Genomic DNA, 23,206 nt, shown 5'->3' on the forward strand with positions numbered 1-23,206 from the left:
ACCACCTCCATGCCTCAGCATGGCGTCCATCACTGCATCACCACACAGGCCCCTTCACTTCTTGCCAAGGCCAGATGACTGCCACTGGAGGAGCTGCAGCTAGCAAAAGAGGAGCTCTCCCACCTCCGGGAGCTTGGCATAGTTTGCAGGTTGGACAGTCCCTGGGCTTCTCCCCTGCACATGGTCCAAAAGGCCTCCGGGGGTTGGCGCCCATGCAGAGACTTCTGCCAGCTCAATGACAAAACCACGCCTGACCAATACCCCATCCCCAACATTCAGGACTTCACGGCCAACTTACATGGCGCTAAGGTTTTCTCTAAGGTCGACTTCGTGAGGGGTTATCATCAAATCCCTGTACACCCAGATGACATTGGAAAAACTGCCATCGACACTCCATTCAGTCTTTTTGAATTCCTTCGTATGCCCGTTAACCTGAAGAATGCAGCCCAAACCTCGCAGTGGCTCATGGACACAGTGGGTAGAGACTTTGACTTCGTGTTCATCTCTATTGACAACATCCTCATCGCCAGTCGAGATCACAATGAGCACAAGTCCCATCTCCGCTCATTGTTCATCCACCTGGCTGAATTTGGCCTCACCGTTAACGTGGCCAAATGTCAGTTCAGGAAGGAGTCGCTACAGTTCCTGGGCTATACTATCACGGCAGATGGGGCACACCATCACAAGACAAGGTCAAGGCCACACAACAGTTCCTCAGGCCAGAAACCCTCAAGGGCCTGCAGGAGTTCACCGGGATGGTTAACTTCTACATCTGCTTCATCCTGGGGGTGCACTCCTCGAGTGGTCGAAAGAGATTGAGACAGCCTTCACACAGACCAAGGCTGCCTTCATTAGCGCTACCCGACTGGTCCACCCATGGCCCAGCGCCCACACAGTACTCTCAGTGGACGCATCTGCCATGACCATCTGGGGTGTCCTTGAGAAAGAAGTAAACGGACAGTGGCGCCTGCTGGCATTCTTTAGCCGGCACCTCCGACCACCCAAGCTGAAGTACAGTGCATTCAACAGGGAGCTCCTGACCTTGTACCTCTCGATCATGCACTTCTGCTACTTCCTGGAGGGCAGACCATTCACCATTTTCATGGACCTCAAGCCTCTCACTCAGGTCCATGCCATGGCTAAGGATCTTTGGTCGGTGTGCCAGCACCTTGAAGTTCACCGCTGACATCCGACACCAGGCGTGTAAGGACAATGTTGTGGTCTACTATTCACAACTTGTCCCCCAGCCTGAACTTCATCCAATTAGCTCAGACCCAGAGCATCGCCATCATCGGCCTGCACCTCGAGGACCTGAAGCTGCCAGGCAGCTACGACTCGGTCCTGTGCGATGTCTCGACTGGCTCGCCATGACCGGTAGTCCCCCTGCAGTGGAGGCAGGAGGCATTCCAGATGATTCACGACCTGGCCTACCCCTCAGTCAAGACATCAGCGCGCATGGTGCTGGAACGTTTCATCCGGCATGGATTGAAAAAGCATCTGGCCCAAATGGCGAAGAATTGCATGCATTGCCAAGCCTCCAAAGTCCAACACCATGTCAGAGCCCTGATACAACATTTCAACCCACCAACCAGGAGGTTTGACCATATCTGCATCAATATATTGGGCTCCCTCCCTGTGTCCAGGGACGCCTGCTACCTCCTGACTGTGGTCAACCGGACGACTAGGTGGCTGGAAGCCATCCCCATCAGGGACACTTCTGCCAAGTCCTGCGGGCTAACTGGGTTGCCTGGTTCAGCGTTCCAGCCCACATGACCAGCAACAGGGGTGCCCAGTTTCCCTCCACCTTCTGGGTGGAACTGGCAAACAGCTTGGGAATCAAGCTCCACCACACCATGGCTTATCATCCCTAAGCGAATGGACTTGTAGAGTGCTTCCACCGGCATCTCAAGGCGGCTCTTATGGCACAGATAAAAGGATCCATCTGGATGGACGAGCTGCCATGGGGCCTGCTTAGCATTCGAACAGCTCTGAAAGTGGATCTCCAAGTTTCATCCGCGGAACTGATCTACGGTGCACCATTGTCGCTACCAGGAAGATTTTCAGAGTGGGCACAGAATCCAGAGGTGAGGTCCCAACCCTGCTCGTGGACCTCTGCAACAGACTCGCCTCGCTGGCACCCCCACCACTGACCTACCACAACAAACACCTGGCGAATGTCCCCAAAGAGCTGGCCTCACCGGAGTTCATGTTTGTCTGGTGTGACTCGCACCCAACTCCCCCTGCAGCACCCGTAGAAGGGCCCATACAAGGTCTTCCACCGATCAGGAAAGACTTTCAGTCTGGACATTGGTTGCAGGGAGGAACTATTCACAGTCGACCGACTGAAACCGGTGCATGTGGACTTAGACCATCCGGTCCAGATGGCCCAATCTAAACAGAGGAGTTGGCCGCCCAAGCAGCAGGATGCATAAGCCGGTTCTGGGGGGATTGTGTGGCCAACCGGCCTCGCTTGTACTGCCATGCTGGTGGGGCAGCTGCAGAAATATAGCGCCCTCGGGGCTTGCTCTTGCCTCGTGGCTTAGGCCACAGCTAGCAACATGGTGACATCACCACTGCACCTTAAAGGAGCGCGTGTGAAATTCAAATAAATAGTTCAACTGAAACCCCCATCGAGTTCAGTGGTGTGTTTCTGTGTTGTAGTAGACACTACAATGTATATATTATGACTATTTTCCTTCTGTTATATTAATGCAACATGTATATGAGATTATTATATTGAGCTCAATAAAATTATTTTTTTTTTTAAAGATTTCACCAGTTACAGGAGAAGTTCAGCATCCTATCTTTCTCCTCTGGATTTCCCTTCTAAGTATGTATAATAATAAGAAAGCAAACAACATATCAATAACATGATTCTTTTACCCCTCAAGGCAAAAGGTTAGTAACATAAGGGAAATAAAGTAAAGATAACACCAATGAAAGCCTAATCTTTTGGAACATAGCAACTGAAAAATATTCCCCCATTCCCTGTTCATATTACTGATTGCCTTAATTACATTTACTTTGGACTTGAATCCAGTGGTGATTAGTCCCTACAGGTGAGCAAACTTCATGAGCAGCATTTAAACTGGCACTAGTTTATAGATTCTTTAGCTTATATAAACACTAGCAGTTGGCATTAACAAAGGGGAAGGAAAAGTATGTGCAAACTGGTTCAGTGCGAAAAAGAAACAACAAATCAGACCAATGTTTCCAAATATAAAATGGATTAGCATTTGAATTTAATCTTTACTGAACTATTTACAGGAAAGTATAAGAAAGGGGAATGAAATCAGATATATGGAAATTCAAGATTTTTTATTATAATATCTATTTTTGTTATAATGCTTTATTGTGTTTCTCACCGTGTTGAAGATTTTCAAATATATTGGTTTTATATTCTTCTAAAATATATAAAATGGGAATCAAATTGGGCGGAAATTTAAAGTTTACCATTTTTGCTGCATTAATTTATTTGAGATATATTTCAGGTTCTTGGGAGTATTTCTTTTAATCCAAAGTAGCATCAATTGACTATTTATTTGTCTATTTTTCTAACACTTACGTTTGGATAAACACAGTGAGGTTTGCAGTTTAGGATGCCAATATATATTGATTCATGAATGTAATAATAATTTTTATATTCTTAGCGCCAGCAATGAACCTAAATGTCCCACTGCATTATTTCAAACAACAATGCCAGTGTAAGAACTACAAGGCCGTATTGTTCACACCTTGCATTCCTTGCACCGTTGCTGTGATTCCCCACAGCCACTCTTTCTTTCTTTGGCTTGGCTTCGCAGACGAAGATTTATGGAGGGGTAAATGTCCACGTCAGCTGCAGGCTCGTTTGTGGCTGACAAGTCCGATGCGGGACAGGCAGACACGGTTGCAGGGGATAATTGGTTGGTTGGGGTTGGGGTTGGGTGTTGGGTTTTTCTTCCTTTGTCTTTTGTCAGTGAGGTGGGCTCTGCGGTCTTCTTCAAAGGAGGTTGCTGCCTGCCGAACTGTGAGGCGCCAAGATGCACGGTTTGAGGCGATATCAGCCCCACAGCCACTCTAAACAATTACAATCTCACAAGTCTCTTTGAGCTTCACAGTGTCTGCAGCCTATTGTATTTTACTTATTTGAGCTTCAGGTCTTATTATGAGCATCTATGATCTTCAACTCGACCACAGGCAACAGACCTCAGGCCTTGCCCACCAAATGCTTCAAGGGCCTTTAAAAACATTTGAAAGCAATACAAATCATTAAAATAAAAACAATTTTATTAAAAGAGAAATATATTCAAACTACAGTTGAAATTGATTAATTAAAAAGACATGCATATTAATTAAAATAAATAAAAAGATGCTTAGTTTATCTTTCCTTCCATTTTGGTATTCAGATGAATGGGATTTTGCGTACAACATATCATCTTTGGACCCAAATATAAAATCCATCTAGCCCTTTATCTTAGCACCCATGAGGTCTTCCTTTGTTGAGTGAACAATCATATCTATCTGAGCTCCAGTAATCCCCATAGCCCCATGTTACATTTGCCAGAGGTCTGGTTCACATGAACATCTCACTCTCTGTTCTCTTCAAAATTAAACAAAATATTACAAAGGGAAAATGATCTGTATAAAACATATATATCTTGGAAGGTGAAGTATTAACAAAGAGAAAATGCTTGATTAAATGTTGGCTGACTAATTAGTTTCTTCATGATTTCTGATTAGCTTTGTGGACAAATGTCAAGTCATAATGGATAACTGTCTGTCAGGATGGAGGCCAGTGATAAGTGGTGTTGGGTCCCTTGTTGTTTGTCAATTACATTAATGATTTGGATGATGGAGTGGTAAATTGGGTTAGTAAATATGTGGACGATACAAAAATAGGGGGAGTTGTGGATAGTGAAGATGGTTTTCAGGGACTGCAGAAGGATTTGGAATGCTTAGAAGAGTGGGCTGAAAGGTGGCAGATAGAGTTTAATGTTGATAAGTGTGAAATGCTTCATTTTAGGAAGAATAATCAAAACAGGACTTATGTGGTGAAGGGAAGGGCATTGGGGAATGTAGAGGAACTGAATGATCTTGGAATAATGGTTCAATGTTCTTTGAAAGTGGATTCTCATGTAGGTAGGGCGGTAAAGAAGGCTTTTGGTATTCTGGCCTTTATAAATCAAAGCATATAGGAGATGGGAGGTGATGAGATAATTCAAGGCATTAGTGAGGCCAAATTTAGAATATTTTGTGCAGTTCTGGTCTCCAAATTATAGGAAGGATATCAATAAGGTAGAAAGGGTGCAGGGAAGATTTATTAAAATGTTGCCCGGATTGCAGTATCTTGAATACAAAGAAAGACTGAGCTGACTGGGTCTTTATTCATTGGAGCATAGAAGGTTGAGGAAGGGTTTGATAGATGTGTTTAAAATTATGAGGGAGATAGATAGAGTAGATGTGAATAGGCTCTTTCCCTTGAGGGTAAGTGAGATTGGAGCAAGGGGTCATAAGTTGAGGGTTGGGGGAAAAAGTTTAGAAGTAACATGAGAGGAAGCTACTTCACTTAGAGAGTGGTGGCTGAATGGAATGACCTGGAAGAGGTGGTTGCAGCAGGGTCAATTTTGTCATTTAAGAGGAGGTTGGATAAGTGCATGGATATGAGGGGATTGGAGGGTTATGGACAGGAAATAGGTAGGTGGAATGGACTAAAGGGACAGAGATGGCCTGTTTCCGTACTGTAACTGATATATGGTTATATAACTGACTAAAAGTCATCAAAATAAATGTAAATGCATTACAACATGGGGGTCCAGTGCAGAGCAGTGCAGAGAAGGGTCATGACATAATCCACTGGAATGTGAATTCAGACAAAGGGAACATTTTAGGGAACTTGAGATTTTGAGATGGAGCAAATTGCAGGCATAGTCAAGTGTAAAGTCAACAAAGATATATCAGAAGCTTTTGGCAGTTGAATAAAGGGGAGGGTAGGAATATTGTGACTGATGACACTGACGTGTTATCCAGATTTTCTTCTGGGAGCCAAAGGCAAAGCTAAGGAGTCAATATTTCAGGTAACTGCCACAGCAAGGGATGAAATTACAGTCAACATTAAGGGCAAGAATTAGTGAATTGTAGCAATGTTAAAGCAATCAACTTGAATTTCCTGCATCTCTATGGTGTGTAGTTAAAATGATACCAACCTAACCAATGTAGATTCTTCTCCAGTTGACAGGTCAATGAAGGAATACAATTTACAACAACCAAATGGTATTCACAATTGATGATCCACAGAGAGTTTGTGCAGCTTCCAAATTTTTTAGTGCAACTATTCTATAACTGTTTGGTGCAGTCAAGAGCAATTATGGCAGGACATATATGGCTGTGATAAAGCAAAGTTGGGGTTCACCGAGAAATCTAGAAGAGGGACTTGTATGCCTGTCGTGTATGTCAGACAAGAAGCAAATCAAATGGTAAATATGATTTGGTCATGTATAAGTGAGCATGTTATGGGAAGCGAGTAGGTTTTGGTCATGTTCAAGTGCTGGTAAATGTCACTTGGTGATCAACATAGTTGTAAAAGACTGAAAGGACATTTTTTGTGTTGTGTTGTGACTGTGAGAATGTATTTTGGTGATTCTATTCTATTCTTCAGTACAAGTCTTGCCTTGTCATTTTGTCTCGTTGTAAGTTCTCTATCTCACCACACACTTAAGTTACTATAGTGCCTTGTTGTCATTTTCAAACCAATTTATCAATTTTCCATTTAGTTATTCAGTATTGCCACTCGGCCCCATCCTTAAGCCACGTGAAGATAAAGAAGAAAATCTGTTGATGTTGGGGTGTAGTGCAATATATAAAATGCTTGAGAAATTCAGCAGGTTGCACAGCATCCACTGGAAGTAAAAGGCTGTCAATGTTTCAAGCCTGAACTAATTGTTGGAATGAATGGCTCAGCCTTCATCCTTGCACTCAACAATAGAAATACTGAGGAATTGATTGTGGAATTGAGGAAGGAGAAACCGGAAGAACACAAACCAGTCCTCATCGAGGAGGTCGGTAAAGAACTTCATATTCCTGGTTTTCATCATCTCTGAAGATCTATACTTGGGCATCATGTTGATGCAATAATGAAGAAGGAGGGCAAGTGGCATTATTTCATTAAGAATTTGAGGAAATGTGTTATGCCACCAAAGACTCTTGGAAATTTATACAGGTATACAATCTATCAGAATGTTCTCCACTGTATCACTGTCTGGTATAGAAGTGCAAATGCACAGGACAGGAAAACTTGGCCATTTCCATCATGGGCATTAGTCTTCATTCCATTAAGGACTTTAAAAGGGGTATCTTAAGATAGCAAAAACGCAGAAATGCTGGAGCAGCTCAACAGTCCTTGCAGTGTCCATTGGAGGTAAAGATGCACCAATGTTTCATCAAGGTACGAGTAATAAGCAGGTAGGTGCCTGTATAAAAGGGATGGGGAATATGGATGAGTGAGAGGGGAAAGTGTCCAGACCAACAGAGAAAAGGTGTTAATTAGATATGATAAGAGGACAGGAGAGAGGAAAGTTGAGGATTGATTGGAGGTGGTGGTTTGTTTCGGGCTCTGTTAAAGGAGACAGAGGGAAAAGGGAAGAGAGAGAGACAGAGCTAGAGGAAAGGAGACATAAGGAAAGATGAAGGGAGAGTGGGGGCTAGAGGTCAATGTTAATTTCATCTAGTTGGAGAGTGCCCAGGCACTATGAGGTGTGAGGTGTTCTTCCTCCGATTTGCAGGTGGTCTCAGACTGGCAGTGCATGGACAGACAGGTTGGCAAGGGAAAGGAATGAGGAATCGAAAGGGGTGACCAGTGGGAGATCCACACTACTGCAAACAACAACGTTGAGATACTCCACAAACCAATCTCCCAGTCTGCATCCAGTCTCTCTGATGTAGCAGAGACCACAACAGGAGCACTGAGTACAGTAGATGACCCCTGCAGATTCACAAGTAAAGTGTTGCTTCAGTTGGAAGGGCTGTTTGGTCCCCCGAATTGTGTAGAGGAAGTTGGTGTGGTCATAAGTAGAATAGCTCCTGAAATCACTGAAGTAGTTGCCAAGGGGGTGATTGGAGGGAAGGGAGGAATGGACAAGTGAGTCAAAGAAGGAGTGATTCCTGCAGAAAGTGGATCGGGAGAAGGGAAAATGTGTCTGGTGGTGGGATCATGTAGTAGGTGGTGGAGATTAAAGCATCCTCTATCATGAAGGACCATCAACACCCTTTCCTCACTGCTACTATCAGGAAGGAAGTACAAGAGCCTGAAAATGCACTCCCAACGTTACAAAAATAGCTTCTTCCCCTCTGCCATCAGTTTTCTGAATGGAGAATGAACCTATACCTCACAGTTTTTTGCACAAATTATTTAATTTTAGATAAATTTGCAAAACTGTAATTTATATCAATTTTGCCACTGCAATGCACAATACTGCTGCCGCAAAACAGCAAATTTTGTGATACATTCATTAAAATAAATCTGATTCTGATTCTGATGCTTTCGTCACAGTTCCTCTTCATGCATTGCATTCATCAAATGAAATTCTGCCCTCCAGCTATGTATAAACAAGAGACAGCTCAGGTAACTCCTGACAGATTTGGGATTGAGCACACAAGTGGAGCTGGGAATTCTATGAAGGTCTACACTGAGAAAGGCCCAAAATTATTGTGCTTCAAGCACGTCTCAACAGACTACATGCAAAATGACCTTGGGTACAAACATATTGGTGGCCTTAGGCAGGAAAATCAATCCCTTACATATGGTCTCAGAGAGAAACATAGCTGCAAAGAAACCTGACATCCATGCATCTCACCCATTTTACCCCACCATTCTATGGACCAAGTATCAAGATTTTCTGCTACCTCATGATGATTTAATCTATCCCCTTGCAGGTGGAGTACCTTTTTCAGAATTTGAGAGCTTAGAAACTCAGAGTTCCTGGGCAAAATAAAGCATCGCAGCAGAAAGGTGGGGATTTGAGCAGTTGGCATTCACATTTCCTGAAGTCACAAGCAATTCAACTTCTCTTATGAGAACTTCCTAGAGAAATGTAAATGAGGTCAAATTATTTTTATACATTGCTGTTATTGTTTCCCTGGAGTCTTCATCTTTTCTTTTACTTTATTCATGCTGAAATCACTTGCACACTAACCAATTGGACGGATATACAATGGGATGATATATATATGAAGGACAGTTTAGGATCAGGAAAGTGAAAAGTTTGAAGCTCTGATATGAAATGTAAAGTGTAGGAATTAAATTATGACATTTTTTTCTGTATTACAACATTTCTGGTGCAGGGTCTTAGACCTGAAGTATTAACCCGGTTTCTTTTCCAACAGATCCAATCTGATTTGCTGAGTATTTCTAGCATTTCAGCTTCAATAATAGTTGAACTTTCATGGCCCAAGAATATCCTGGCTAGTAACATACATGTCTGGAGAGGTAGATTCCCTTTTTACACATTCTACCACTGTTGTAACTGTGCCCATTATATTTGGGCTGCAGGCATAGCTGAGGAATCTAATTCCCACCTTGAATTTACTCCGAAAATTAACAACAGACACAGAGTTTCACCAAAACACCTCAAGCTCTCTTTACTTCTGTTTTACAAAAAATAGAGTGAGCTATTTATAGAAATTTACACAAGCTTGACTTCAAGGTACTAAGACCATCTCGTTAGCCATTCAGTTGATCGATCCCTCCAGTGGTAACAGCCACTCCTGGCAACTGTGGATTGCTCTGATTAGGGCATCCAAGCACTTTTCCCTTTTGAGCTGTTTTACTCATACGAGTGGAGACTTGAGTCCACTGAGAAGGGCTTTACTTGTTTGCAAACTCCTTGTGATGTTTGAACAGGTTCCTGTGGTGCAGCAGGTAAAATCTTTTTTTCTTGGGATGATTATGCTTGGTTGGTCACTGGTTTCTGCAGTTCAAAAGTCTCCAACAAGCATCCAAGCTGAGTTGCTCAGGTGTCTCAGCAAGGTTGCATTCGGTTGGTCGCAACTGGTTGGCATGTCTAGTCCATCTGTCCACTCCAACCCTGCACATGATAGAGAACCTCCCCAATCTTCCTCAGGATTCTCCCATCTGCCACTCATCTGACTTAACCCTGCAGTCTCGCACCAGCACATGTTGCCCATCCTGAAACATTTTTTTGTTTTGATCCATGCTGGCAGTTGAACTGTCTTTCCATATCCAAATATCTGCATCCAGGTTCTAACTTTTGTGTGAAAATAACATCAAATAGTGCTATAATTTTCCTACCAAAGATGTTTGCAGCAGGTGAAGTGCCACCAAGAGTTTGTGGGCTTGGAGTGATCCTGTAATTTAACAAGAATGCCTTCAGGACCTCCTCTGTTGGACCCATTTGTAGAGCCCATTTGAACATATCCACAAACAGTTCTGCCTGACCATTGGAATGTGGATAATATGGAGGCGAGCAAATATGAGTGATGCCATATTGTTTGCAGAATAAAATTAAAGTTGCCTGCCGTGAATTGTGTCCCATTGTCTGAAACTAAAGTTACAGGAGCACCAAAATTATTGAACTTGGACTTGAAATCCATAATTGTAGCTGATGCAGTTGGCTGGGTTACTTTGATGATCTCTGGCCATTTGGAGTATGCATCCACTACGATTAGATAGTCCTGCATTGTCTATATGAAGAGGATTCCATAGCTCACTTGGTTGTGGCCAGGAATGTAAATTCATCTCGATAGGGAATTTCACAGCCGAGGATACATGACCATGTTAGTAGTTCAATCTGGTCATCCATCAGAGGCCCATAAACATAGCTTCATGCAAGTGCTTTCCCTCAATTTGTTCCAGGGTGTCCCCTGTGAAACTAGTAGGTTTGCTGATTTCAGAGTTTTATGGATCACAATCCTTTCTGCAAACAAAAGACAACCATTAGAGATTGTTAATGATTCTTGTCTTTTAAAAAATGGGTGAATTTCCATTCTTGGACAAGTTTTTGGCCACCCTGTACAATGGTAATGCATTATTTCTTGAAGAATGTCATCTTTGCTCGTTGTTTATCTGACTCTTTCTGACACTGAGTGAGTAACATCATTGAATACCTGGTTGACCTCTGCACTTACCGAGAGTTCTGAGACAAGAATATCTTCCAGCTCTGTTTCCTGTTCACTAATGAGTCATGATAATGCATCAGCTTGTCCGATACTTGAATTTTGAAGTCATACCCAAGAAGCATAGTTGCCCACGTTTGCAGTTGGTTTGCCATGCAAATTGGAATTCCTTTCTTTGAAACAAAAACTGCAAATAGCAGCTTGTGATCTGACAGAAAAATGAATTGCAATCCATAGAGCATTTTATGAAATTTCTTCACCGCAAAACAATTACCGGAGCCTCCTTTTCAATTTGTCCATGGTTATGGTGTGTGTGCTATGACCTTTTCCCATCTGGAAACATGTATGAAATGACTGCACCCTCTCCAGAATGTGATGCATCTGAAACTATGACATTTTCCAAGTTTGGATCATAGTGGCATCAAAAAAAGGTCTGAATTTAGCATTGTCTTAACTAAATTAAATGACTCTTGACATTTTGAAGTCCATTCCGTTTGTCCTCTTAGTAAAGAGCTTGTTGAGTTTATGTATCTCCGGCAGAAATTAACTATAATGATTAATAAGACCCAAGAATGAACATAGCATGATCACATCTATGGATGCAGTCAAGTCAGCAGACCCCGCTGGACCAATTAAAAGTATGACCCACCCAGCCGAACAGCTTAGCACCTGTTAGAACTGCAATGAGTGGCACCATGCTCATAACTGCCCGTACAGACAGCAGCCCTGGAGCAAATGCAAGCATCAGGGATTTAAAGCAGAATGCTGTAGAACTGGCAGAGGGAAACCACCTGATAAGTTAACTTCACACACAGAAGTGAAACCAATCAAAGTGACTTTCAAGGTGGCAAATGCCAAATGCAGGAACTATGTGCATGAGTGTTCATGTTCATCAATGATGAAACCCAGATATTTCACTGACTTCATGAAAAATGTGCATTTTTCTGGACGCACCTGAAAACCATAGCCTCTGATGCAGGACAAAATGCAATCAAGACGATCAAACAATTCTCAGGCATGTGCTCGCATGAACAGGATATCATCTAGGTGTACTACAACTCCCAGAACACCATTCAGCACTGTGTCTATGATCTGTTGAAAGATAGCTGGAGCAGTCTTCACTTCAAATGGTAGAGAGATGTATCTGACCAGTCCATGATCTGTGTTGATGGTTAGCAATTCTCTGGATTCGGCATCAACCTCCACCTGTAGATATGCCTCCGCTAAAACGATCTTCACGAAACATTTGCCACCATTCAGCTTCGCTAAAGGGTCATCAGGCAACGTCAGTGGGTATTGATGGTCGTCCAATGCTTCATTCAGACCAGTTGAAAAATCAGCACGCAGACGTATAGAGCCACTTGGTTTTTTCACCTCCATGATAGGTGCAGCCCATGATGAGTAGATAATCTGTTCAATTACCCCTTCATGTTGTAGCTGTTCCAATTCTTGCTCCACTTCTCGCAGTGCTACATATGGGACAGGTCATTTTGGCTTAAAAGTCAGTTTTACATTTGGCAGAAGACAGAATTTCCCCTTCATTTTAGTGCACCGTCCGAGGTCTTTGTAAAATATCATTCTTGGCGTTGCTTTAATTGTATCAGCAACTCTTTTGCTGTATTTGCCACTGTTGGGTTTTCTGCCACTTTCAACTTTTGACAAATATCATTAAATGGACAGTTAGGTTCAAACTTTCGATCCATTCGAAACATGAGATCGAGGTTGGGTCATTTTACCAGATAACATGATCCATTTTCTTCTGCGCCGTTTAAGCTGAGGGAATAGTCGACTTTGCCTAGCATCTCCAAGATCTCCCCAGAAGCTTTCCATGCTGTGTTTTTGGTTGAAATCACCTCTGGCTGACCAATCTGTTTCCATGTTATCATTGACATTAGGGTAATGTCAATTTGAAGCCTCAATGGGATGCCATTAATGTGCACTTTCACATAGTTCCTGCATTTGGCATTTGCCACCTTGAAAGTCACTTTGATTGGTTTCACTTCTGTGTGTGAAGCTAACTTATCAGGTGGTTTCCCTCTGCCAGTTCTACAGCATTCTGCTTTAAATCCCTGATGCTTGCATTTGCTCCAGGGCTGCTGTCTGTACGGGCAGTCATGAGCATGGTGCCACTCATTGCAGTTCTAACAGGCGCTAAGCTGTTCGGCTGGGTGGGTCATACTTTTATTTGGTCCAGCGGGGTCTGCTGACTTGACTGTTCTGGACACCACTTGAAGATGGGTGTGCCACTTCCACCATTTTGCTGTCATGTTTTAAATTAATTCCATTTTGGCATTCAGCAGTTAATTTTTGAAAGGTCATGTCAGACTCCTGCTCAATCTTTGCCACCAACCGCATTCTTGGTGTGACTGCATTCCTGATACAAAGACTAGACCCTTGAAATGGTCTTCAGTCAGCATAGAGAGTTTAAAACCCTCACATGGTATCTCTTTTGGTCATTTTTAAACATAGATACCGAATGTTGAACAGTGATGCTTGTTCACCGAATACTTCTGCCAACACATCAAGTGTTTCCCTAAAATTGAGCTCCCAGGGAAGTTTTGGCAGAAAAAAAATATGTAGCGCTCATGCTCTCGAGTGCCTAACTTCCTCAACAGCAGCCTAACCTTCCATGCCTCATTGAACTCGGAAAAGTCTACTGAAAACAAGTCTTCATCCTTCTTGTACCAAGTTTCAAAAGTGCATGACTAAGTTATAATTAAACTCAGTGATTGTTTGCCAGGCTGCCTGTCTCCCCTATGGCGAGCCTTGCTGTACTAACAATGGCTGTGCATTATCTCTACTGTTAAGGACACTCCCCTTGGATATAACTGTATATGCACCTATTGTCTTTCATTATTGTACCATGAGTTTCCGCTAATAAAAGCCATGATTATTGTTTGACCACATCGCCTTTGTCTACTTCATCAACTGGCACTTCAGTGATAGAGTTCATTAATGCATCTGCAGAATTTGTTTTAACTGCAGGCTCAATGATTGAAGCTCCAATGGACATTTTTGCTGCCAGCTGGTCCATTAGCTTTGCTTGTGTATCAGTTCAAAGCTCTCTTGCTGTTGTTTGAGCCTTGAGCTGTTCCATTGTTACTGACATTTTTCTTCAGCCTCATTGCCAAAATATGTTGTAACTGTGCCCAAAATGTTTGGGCTGCAGGCGTAGCTGAGGAATCTAACTCCCACTTTGAGTTTACTCAGTGAATTAACAACAGACACAGAGTTTCACCAAACCACATCCAAACTCTCTACTTATCTTTTACAAAACAAAATTGAGTGAGTTATTTATAAAAATTTACACAAGCTTGACTTCAAGGCACAAGGCAGTCTCATGAACCATTCTGTTGATTGATGGCTCCAGTGGTAACACCCACTCCTGGCGACTGTGGATCACTCTGATTAGGGCGTCCCAGCAACCACCACTAGATCACTTGAGTTTCTTCATCCTCCTCTCCCATCTTCATTTCTGCTCAACAATTTGGTTGAAATAAATATCTTAATAAAACCTCTGTGATGTTTCTTTGCTCTGGTTTTTATCTTCTGCCATCACCTTGGTAATGGTAAAGTCATCCATTGAGTTCAATGACAATTTTAAGTTGAATAACCCTCACAAACAACAAATAATAAAAAAAAGAGGAAAAATTTAAAGTGGTCCCGTCTCGAAGCATTGAACATTTCTCTCCATGGATTATGCATCTATACAGGGATACTAGTCAAAATCATAAATTATCAAACAAATGAAGTACAACATAAATAACTTACATTTTAGGGTAAAGAGACAGATGTGCTGCCAGATGTCATTCAGCTTATTTTGGATTTACGGCAGGCCTGTGTTAGTCAAACGTCTGTAAGATTTTGTCCATTATGTTCCTTTATACATTTGGCTCCAATCTTTCTGGGTTTAATCACGGTGAATTTTTGATGTCACTCACCTGCTGGGACCTTAATTAATCCAATCTTGCTAACAATTATAACACTTATTGTCTTTAAAAATACCCCTTTGCAATAAATTTTAATTACTTTTATATTTAACATCTCAAGTGAATGTTTCCAGGATGAATGAATCTCACCAATGAAATCTTTTTTTTAAGCAGGGTATTTAAGCTTGTTATCTTATCTGAATAAAAGCTCATCATTGCAGATGATGTATCAGTTACCTCAGGAAATCAATGTCTAAGAATGTTTCCACTGTCTCAATGTTTTTAAACCTTTTAATATGTCAAGACAATGCTTTTTTAATATTTTGTTTAAAATGTTCTCCATGCATGCAATAATCAGAATTAATATAATAATACAGATTTCAAAAGAAACAAATCAAAAATTACATACATGATGGTATTCACCTGCCTCCCTCCCTAATTCCCCCCCCACCTCAAAATAGTCATAGTCAATATAAAAGATGTAATATAGCTATATAAATGTAAAAAGAAAAGAAAGAATAGGAAAGAAACATTTTAAGGATTGAACAGAGATGTTGTCTAACACACATAAATAATAATTCTTCTTTGCAACTCAGAGGAGAATCTTCCAGGACTAGAGGAACAGAAAGGACATTATTACAAATTTAAGCCTAAAATGTGGGTATACAGGAACCAAATTTGCAAAAAAAACGTAGAGTATTTATTTTTCAAACTATATGTATTTTTTTTTTCCAAAGGAAAACAACTTTGATTTCGGCATACTTAAAAATATATTTGATTTCCAATAACTGCAATACATTTCTACACCACCACTAATGCTACTTAAATACATTTCAATTGATATATTGATAGTTTTAATTTAGGCCTTGTTCCTTCAATATTTCCTGATAAAATAAGTCCGGATTTTGTAGAAAAGCAACTTCTGCAATTTGTTCCAAAAAATTTTGTAAATCTACCCAAAAATATCTCACCTTAGGACAAAGCCAAGTTGAATGCAAGAAAGTTCCTATATCTTCACACATCTAAAGCATTGATCTGATAAATCTGATTTTATGCTATTTAATTTTTGTGGTGTAAGATATAACTGATGTAAAAAATCATACTGGACTAATCTTTATGTTACATTGATAGTATTAATCATAGAATTCCTACATAAATCTGCCGATATTTTCTCATCATTTACAATATTCAGATTCATTTCACGAGAATGTTGACAGGATTTCAAGGTTGAGTTACAGGGAAAGGTTGTGCAGACTGGGGCTTTTTTCTCTGGAGCGTAGAAGATTGAGAGGGGACTTGATAGAGGTGTTTAAGATTTTAAAAGGGACAGACAGAGAAAATGTGGATAGGCTTTTTCAATTAAGAAAGGGGGAGATTCAAACTAGAGGAGATGGTTTAAGACTGAAGGGGAAAAATTATAAGGGGAACGTGAGGGGAAATTTCTTTATGCAGAGGGTGGTGGGGATGTGGAATGAGCTTCCGGCAGATGTGGTCGAGGCGGGATCATTGGTTACATTTAAGGAAAGACTGGATGGTTACATGGATAGGAGGGTACTAGAGGGGTATGGACCGGGTGCTGGTCAGTGGGACTAGGAGGGTGGGGATTTGCTACGGCATGGACTAGTAGGGCCGAAATGGCCTGTTCTGTGCTTTAAGTGGTTATATGGTTATATATGGTTATTTCTCTCATTTGTCTAGACTTATGAACTCCTCATTTATAAGTTCCTACTTGTCATAAGTAGTATATCATAGAAGTAAACTTTTTAACAATTCCTCTTCTAATAAGGAGTTCTACTTTGGTACAACTAGGCAACAACATGAATAGTCCTAACTTATCCCTCAGATATGATCTTTGTTGGAAATAACTATGAGTTATACCATATTTATTTCTCAATTGCTCAAATTACATTAATTGACACTTTTCATAACAATCTTCAGCATTTATAATCCCCTTACAAAACCAACTATCCAGAAATTGATTATCCTTTGTAAAAGATATAAGAGGATTTTGAATCAAAGGCATTTTAGATGATATAGATCCTCTTACACCAATTTAATCATTTATTTTTTCCATATATTAATGAAATATTTCTATAATGGTGTAGCTTTATCACCAACCATTAATTTCAGTTCCCACATATATAAATTCTTCTGCTTTCCCCTCTTTTATTTTATTCAATTCTATTTTAACCCATGCCGATATTTCCCTTTCAAAAAAAAAGCCAGAAATCTCATTTGAACCGCTCGATAATAATTTTTAAAATTAGGAAGCTGTGGGCGTCCCAATTCATTTTTCCATATTAACTTCTAAAGAAACTCTTGACATTTTACCTTTCCAGAAGAATTTCCTTACATATTTATTCAATTCTTGAAAAAGATTTGGAGGTAATATTTGGAAATTTTATTGTATTCTTGGAAATATATTTATCTTAATACAATTAACCCTTCCCATTAAAGTTATAGGTGAATTCATCCATTTTTAAAAAATCTTCCTTAATCTTTTTAAGTAAAGGTAAATAATTCAATTTGTATAGATTTTTCATTTTATTATCCATAAAAATACCTAAATATTTAATACCCACTTTTAGCCATTTAAACTGTGCATTCAAAGGTACTAGATGGCTCAGAGGTATATGGTGCTCAAAGTAAATTATTTAAAGTGTCACATTTTGAGGAAGGGAAAAAATATTTAATAACAAGTTCTTTACATGACACACCAATGGCATCATGAAGAAAGCCTCTACTTCCTCAGGAGTTTGCGGAGGAGCTAGTGGAGTTGTTCAAATGAACCGGTACGGACTTGAAGGGCCGACATGGCCTGTTTCCGTGCTGTAAATGGTTATATGGTTATATGGTTATTCCTTTAAAATTGAGTATAATCACCTTCCATTAATGGCATAATTTCACTTTTATTCCAATTTATTTTTATAACCTAAAATTTACTCATATTCTTCCAATTGAACATATATTTTTTTGTAAAGATGTCTTAGGATCAGTCAAATATATTAACACATTATCTGGAAATAAATTAATTTTCTGTTCTGCTTGACCTACCCTAAATCCCTTAATTCCCAAAATCACTCTGAATTCCTTGAGGAAGAGGTTATTTAGCTAAAATAAACAAAGCTGGTGATAAAGGGCATCCTTGTCTAATTAATCAAATTAATAGACATGGTGTAGATATTTGTCCATTACTCATTACTTTAGCTTTAGGATTATTATACAATTCCTTAATCCAATTTACAAATTTCAATCCAAATTCAAATATTTTCAGCACCTGAAACAAAACAAATCCCATTCCAATTTATCAAACACTTTTTCAGCATCTAAAGCCACTGTAACACTCAAATCAGCTTTTTTTGCACTAATTTATTTTAATAAGTAATCTAGCTACATTTTCTGATGACTGTCTCTTTTTTACAAAAACCATTTGATCAATATTTATTACTTTAAATAGCAATTTAGTCAATCTATTTGCCAAAATGTTCACAACAGTTCTATCATCCACATTTAATAATTTAATATTTCTATTATATGAGGGTTTTAAAGGATCTCCATCCTTTTCAGCCATCAAAATTTATTCTGGAAGAGGATGGATTTCCATAGCCTGATCTAATACTTGCAGAAAAATTAGGAATTAATAAACCTTTAAATTCTTGTGAGAATTCAGGTTGAAATCCATCTTCTCCTAGAGATTTATTACTCTTTAATGAACCCATGGCTTCCATCACCTTTCCTTCTGTAAAAGGAAAATTCAGCTAAATCTACTCTTCCAAACTTAGACCAGGTAACATTATCTGTGATAAATAATTCTATTTTATTTTAGTCTTTTAAAGATTCTGAACCGTATAATTTCAAATAAAAATTATTATTTTTGAAGCTTTTAAGTGACTACATTAGTATCATTTTTAATTGCATTGATTATTATTGTGGTTAGTTCCACCTTTAATTACCAAACCAATACTTTATGTGATCTCTCAGCTAATTCGTAATATCTTTGTTCTATTCTTATAATTGCTTTCTCAGTTTTATAAGTTTTCAATGTATTACACTGATTTTTTTGTTAATTGTATACATTTATCTTAGAACCTCATTTTTGAAGATCCTTTTCCAAAACTGTTATTTCTCGTTCTAATTGATTATTACATAATCTCCCTGCTGGATCTATCACATTTCAAATTTTAATGGGAAGGTTGTTTTTTTTAATCAAAGTTGCCACACTCTTGCTGAAAATTAAACAAAGAAAACACTACATGTCAAACACAATCCCTTTACAATTTCAAATGATATTCTTTCAGTTAAATGTGTTTCTTGAAGAAATACCACATCAACTCCCAATTTCTTAATAAATGTTAAGACACTCTTCCTTTTTATATTTCCATTTAACCCATTAACATTAAAATTTACAAACTTCACTAACTTACTCATCTTGATGAAACATAATAAATCCCCTTGCATCATCCCACACCCCCCCCCCACCGCAAGTCTCCTCCAATTCAAATAGATAATATTTCATGTGCTAGTATGCAACTCCCCCAGCAATCCAAATAAAGCAAAAATACAAGTAAAAATTCAAAGAATACAAAATGAAAACCCTCCCAATAAGTGTTGTTTAAATACACACTACCTCCCACCATTTTATGGGTTGTGACCAAAGTCACAAAAACACATATAATCCCACAGCAATCAGCACTCCCACATTCTCCCAACACTCTTGGTGCATTTAATTAAGTAATTAACTGTAGCGGCGGCTACACTGCTCCTGCAATAACACACGCAACCAGATGGGTTGAGCTCAGTGAGCAGACTAGTTTATTGCAGGCTGCTGGGCTACACTTATACTCCCAGCCTGGACCTGGCTGAGAACTGTACTGGAGGGCGTTGACATCATCCGGGCATCACGCGGTCCCCAAGAGTGGGTTTCTGAGCCCCGAGCTGGAAGGAAGGGCAACACATGATGGCGCCATTTTGGCCAGCTGCCCTGTTGTGTGGCTTACAAGTGGGGCTGGTTCACCTGCCTTGTAGTGAGCCACCACACAGCACCCCCCCCCCCCCCAGAAACAGCACCAATGTCCTTTTTTGCCGGGCGGCCTCGCTTCTTGGGCTGGGCAATGACAATGGGCTTGGTGGGATCAAGGGGCGCTGGCTTCAGCCCATCCATGCTAAACATCTCATGCCTGCCACCCAAGTGCAGCGTGAATGTCGAGCCTGAATGCTGTATAACCCTGTATGGCCCCTCATACAGTCGCTGCAGAGGTGCCACTGTCGGGCCCTGCCAAACGAAAATGAATTCCGCGGAAAGCAACTCGCCAGGAACATGAGTTGGGCAGGTGCCATGCCTGGGTGGCGTTGGAGGTTCGAAGGAGTCTAAGCATGCCCTGAGGTGAAGAAGTAGTTCATGCAGTGATCACTGAGGAATGTGAGGTACAGTGACAAACTCACCAGGTAGTGCCAGCGGCATACGGTAGACCAGCTCAGCTGATGACACCTGCAGATCTTCTTTGGGAGTGGAGCGGATGCCCAGGAGCACCCAAGGCAGTTCATCTGTCCAGTCGGGACCAGTGAGGCAGGCAATGAGCGCCGAATTAAGGTGGTATTGCAGACATTGGACCAGTCCATTGGCCTGTGGGTGGTAGGCCATGGTGCGGTGTAGCTGTATCCCCAACCTGTTGGCGAGCTGTTCCCAGAGCGCAGATGTGAACTGGGCACCCCGATCACTGGTGAGGTGAGCTGGGATGCCGAACTGGGTGACCCAACCTTCCAACAGGGCTCGGGAGCAGGAGTCGGTGGAGGCGTCTGGTATCAGGATTGGCTCGGGCCAGCGAATGGTGCATTCCACCACCGTAAACAGGTAACTGTTGCCCCAGAAAATGGGTAAGGGCCCAACGATGTCCACGTGAATGTGGCTGAACCGTTCCCAGATGTGCTTGAACTCCTGTACGAGCGCCATGGTGTGCCTGTGCACCTTGGACATCTGGCAATGGGTGCATGATCTGGCCCAGCCCATGATCTGCTTCTGCAGCCCATGCCATAAGAACCGTTCTGCCACCATCCGGACCGTGGACCTGATGGACGGATGTGAAAGTTCATGGATGTGACAGAAGACCTGCCTGCGCCACTACTGTGGAACAACTGGCCACGGGGTGCCCAAGGAGATATCGCACAGGATGGTGCCTTCGCTGCTCGGAGTCGGGAGGTCTCGAAACCGCAGGCCAGTGATGGCGGTCTTGAAGGCCCTCGTCTCCTCATCAGCTTTCTGATCCCAGGTGAGCTGGTTGAAGTTGAGGCCGGGCATTAGCATGCAGATGGCCAGTCGCGAGAGTGCATCGACAACCACATTGTCCTTTCCCGCCTTGTGCCGAATGTCGGTGGTAAACTCCGACACAAAGGAGAGGTGACGCTGCTGTCGGGCCGACCCGGGATCCTTTGCCATCGCGAGTGCCTGGGTGAGGGGTTTGTGGTTGGTGAAGAAGGTAAAAGTCATCCTCTCTAAAAAATGGCAGAAATGCCGCACCGCCACGTACATGCCTAGTAACTCGCGGTCGAAGGCACTACACTTGCGTTCTGGCGGGAGGAGCAGGTGGATGAAGAATGCCAGCGGCTTCCAATGCCCATTCACCTACTGCTCCAGGACGGCACTGACGGCTGTAGCAGAGGCATCAACAGAGAGTGTCATATGCAGGTCGGTGTGTGGGTGAGCAAGCATGGCGGCCTTTGCGAGGGCATCCTTAGTGGCCAATATGATTCTGATCTGGGCTCCAGTGTCAACAAGGAACTGCCGGGCACTGATTGAGTCCTGCAGATAGAGCAGGCTGTGTCCTTGCCCAGCTGCCGCAGCCATTAACAGTGGCCAGCCTAGTCGTTTCCCTAGAATGAGCAGAGCTGATGACACTTCCGAGCCTTGGCTCCCCAGCACTGGTGGTAGAAGCAGAGGCCTGAAGCGGATGCTGCGGCCTTGGTTATGCTCCTGGGTGTTCTACCGCAGCGCTAGGGGTGGGCTTGGCATGGCCATGCCAGTGCCCATGCCTGTGCCTCATGACCACTGAGCCTTCCAAAAATCATGCGAGCCATAGCTCTTGGGTCTTCTGGGTGACCTTCCTCGGGTCAGAGAAGCTCTCCTGAACCAGCAGTGGGCGGATGTCCCCAGCCATATGTTCGAGGAAGATGTACTCGAAGAGTGGGCAGTTGGTGTGCTCACCCATGAGCGCGAGCATCTTGTCCATCAGTTCCATCGGGGACCTGTCCCCAGGGCGTCGAGGTGCATCACCCAAGCGGCACGCTTGTGTCTGGATAGTCCGAGGGACCCAGTAAGCACTCGCTCGATGGTCTCATACTTGTCCTCGTCAGGTGGGTGCTGAACAAGGTGCAGCACGCGTCTGGCGGTGGCCTGGTCCAGGACAGTGACCACATGGTAAAATTTGGTCATGTCGGACGAAATCTGGCTGAGGTGAAACTTGGCCTCCGCGTGGATGAACCAGGTCTCTGGCTCCTGAACCCAGAATTCAGGCAGTTTCACGGCTATAGCGCTGATCCCAGGCTCACTCATGATGGGTTCAAAGACGTTTGAACCAGTCAGGGTCACCAATTGTAGCAGCAGCTACACTCTTCCTGAAAGAACACATGCAACCAGATGTGTTGACCTCAGTGAGCAGACTAGTTTATTGCAGGCTGCTGGGCTACACTTATAATCCCAGCCTGGATCTGGCTGAGAACCGCGCTGACATCATCCAGGCGTCACGTGGTCCCCAAGCGCGGGTTTCTGAGCCCTGAGCTGGAAGGAATGGAAACCCCCGATGGCGACATTTTTGCCGGCTGCCCCGCCGCATGGCATATAAGCGGGGTGCTTCACCTGCCTTGTGGTGAGCTGCCACATAACCACATTTAAAATAGCTTCCTGGAAATCAAAAGGAAGAAAGAAGAGAAAAAAAAGAATAATTCTTATTATTTCTTCCACGTTAGAGAAAAAAAGAAATAGTTAATCGCATCAAAGATACAGTATCTACTTGGAGCTGCCCTCTAGGGAGACCCAGAGCAATTCTCTGCAAGAGCAAAGTTAGAAAATAATCTATTTTGTTCTCCAGGCACAAAACTCTTCAAAGTCACAGGGTATCGAAGAACAAATTTATAACCTTTATCAAAATGATTTTTCTTAGAGGGATTGAATTCTT

Source organism: Narcine bancroftii, chromosome 3 (assembly GCF_036971445.1).
Source record: "Narcine bancroftii isolate sNarBan1 chromosome 3, sNarBan1.hap1, whole genome shotgun sequence".
Lineage (NCBI taxonomy): Eukaryota > Metazoa > Chordata > Chondrichthyes > Torpediniformes > Narcinidae > Narcine > Narcine bancroftii.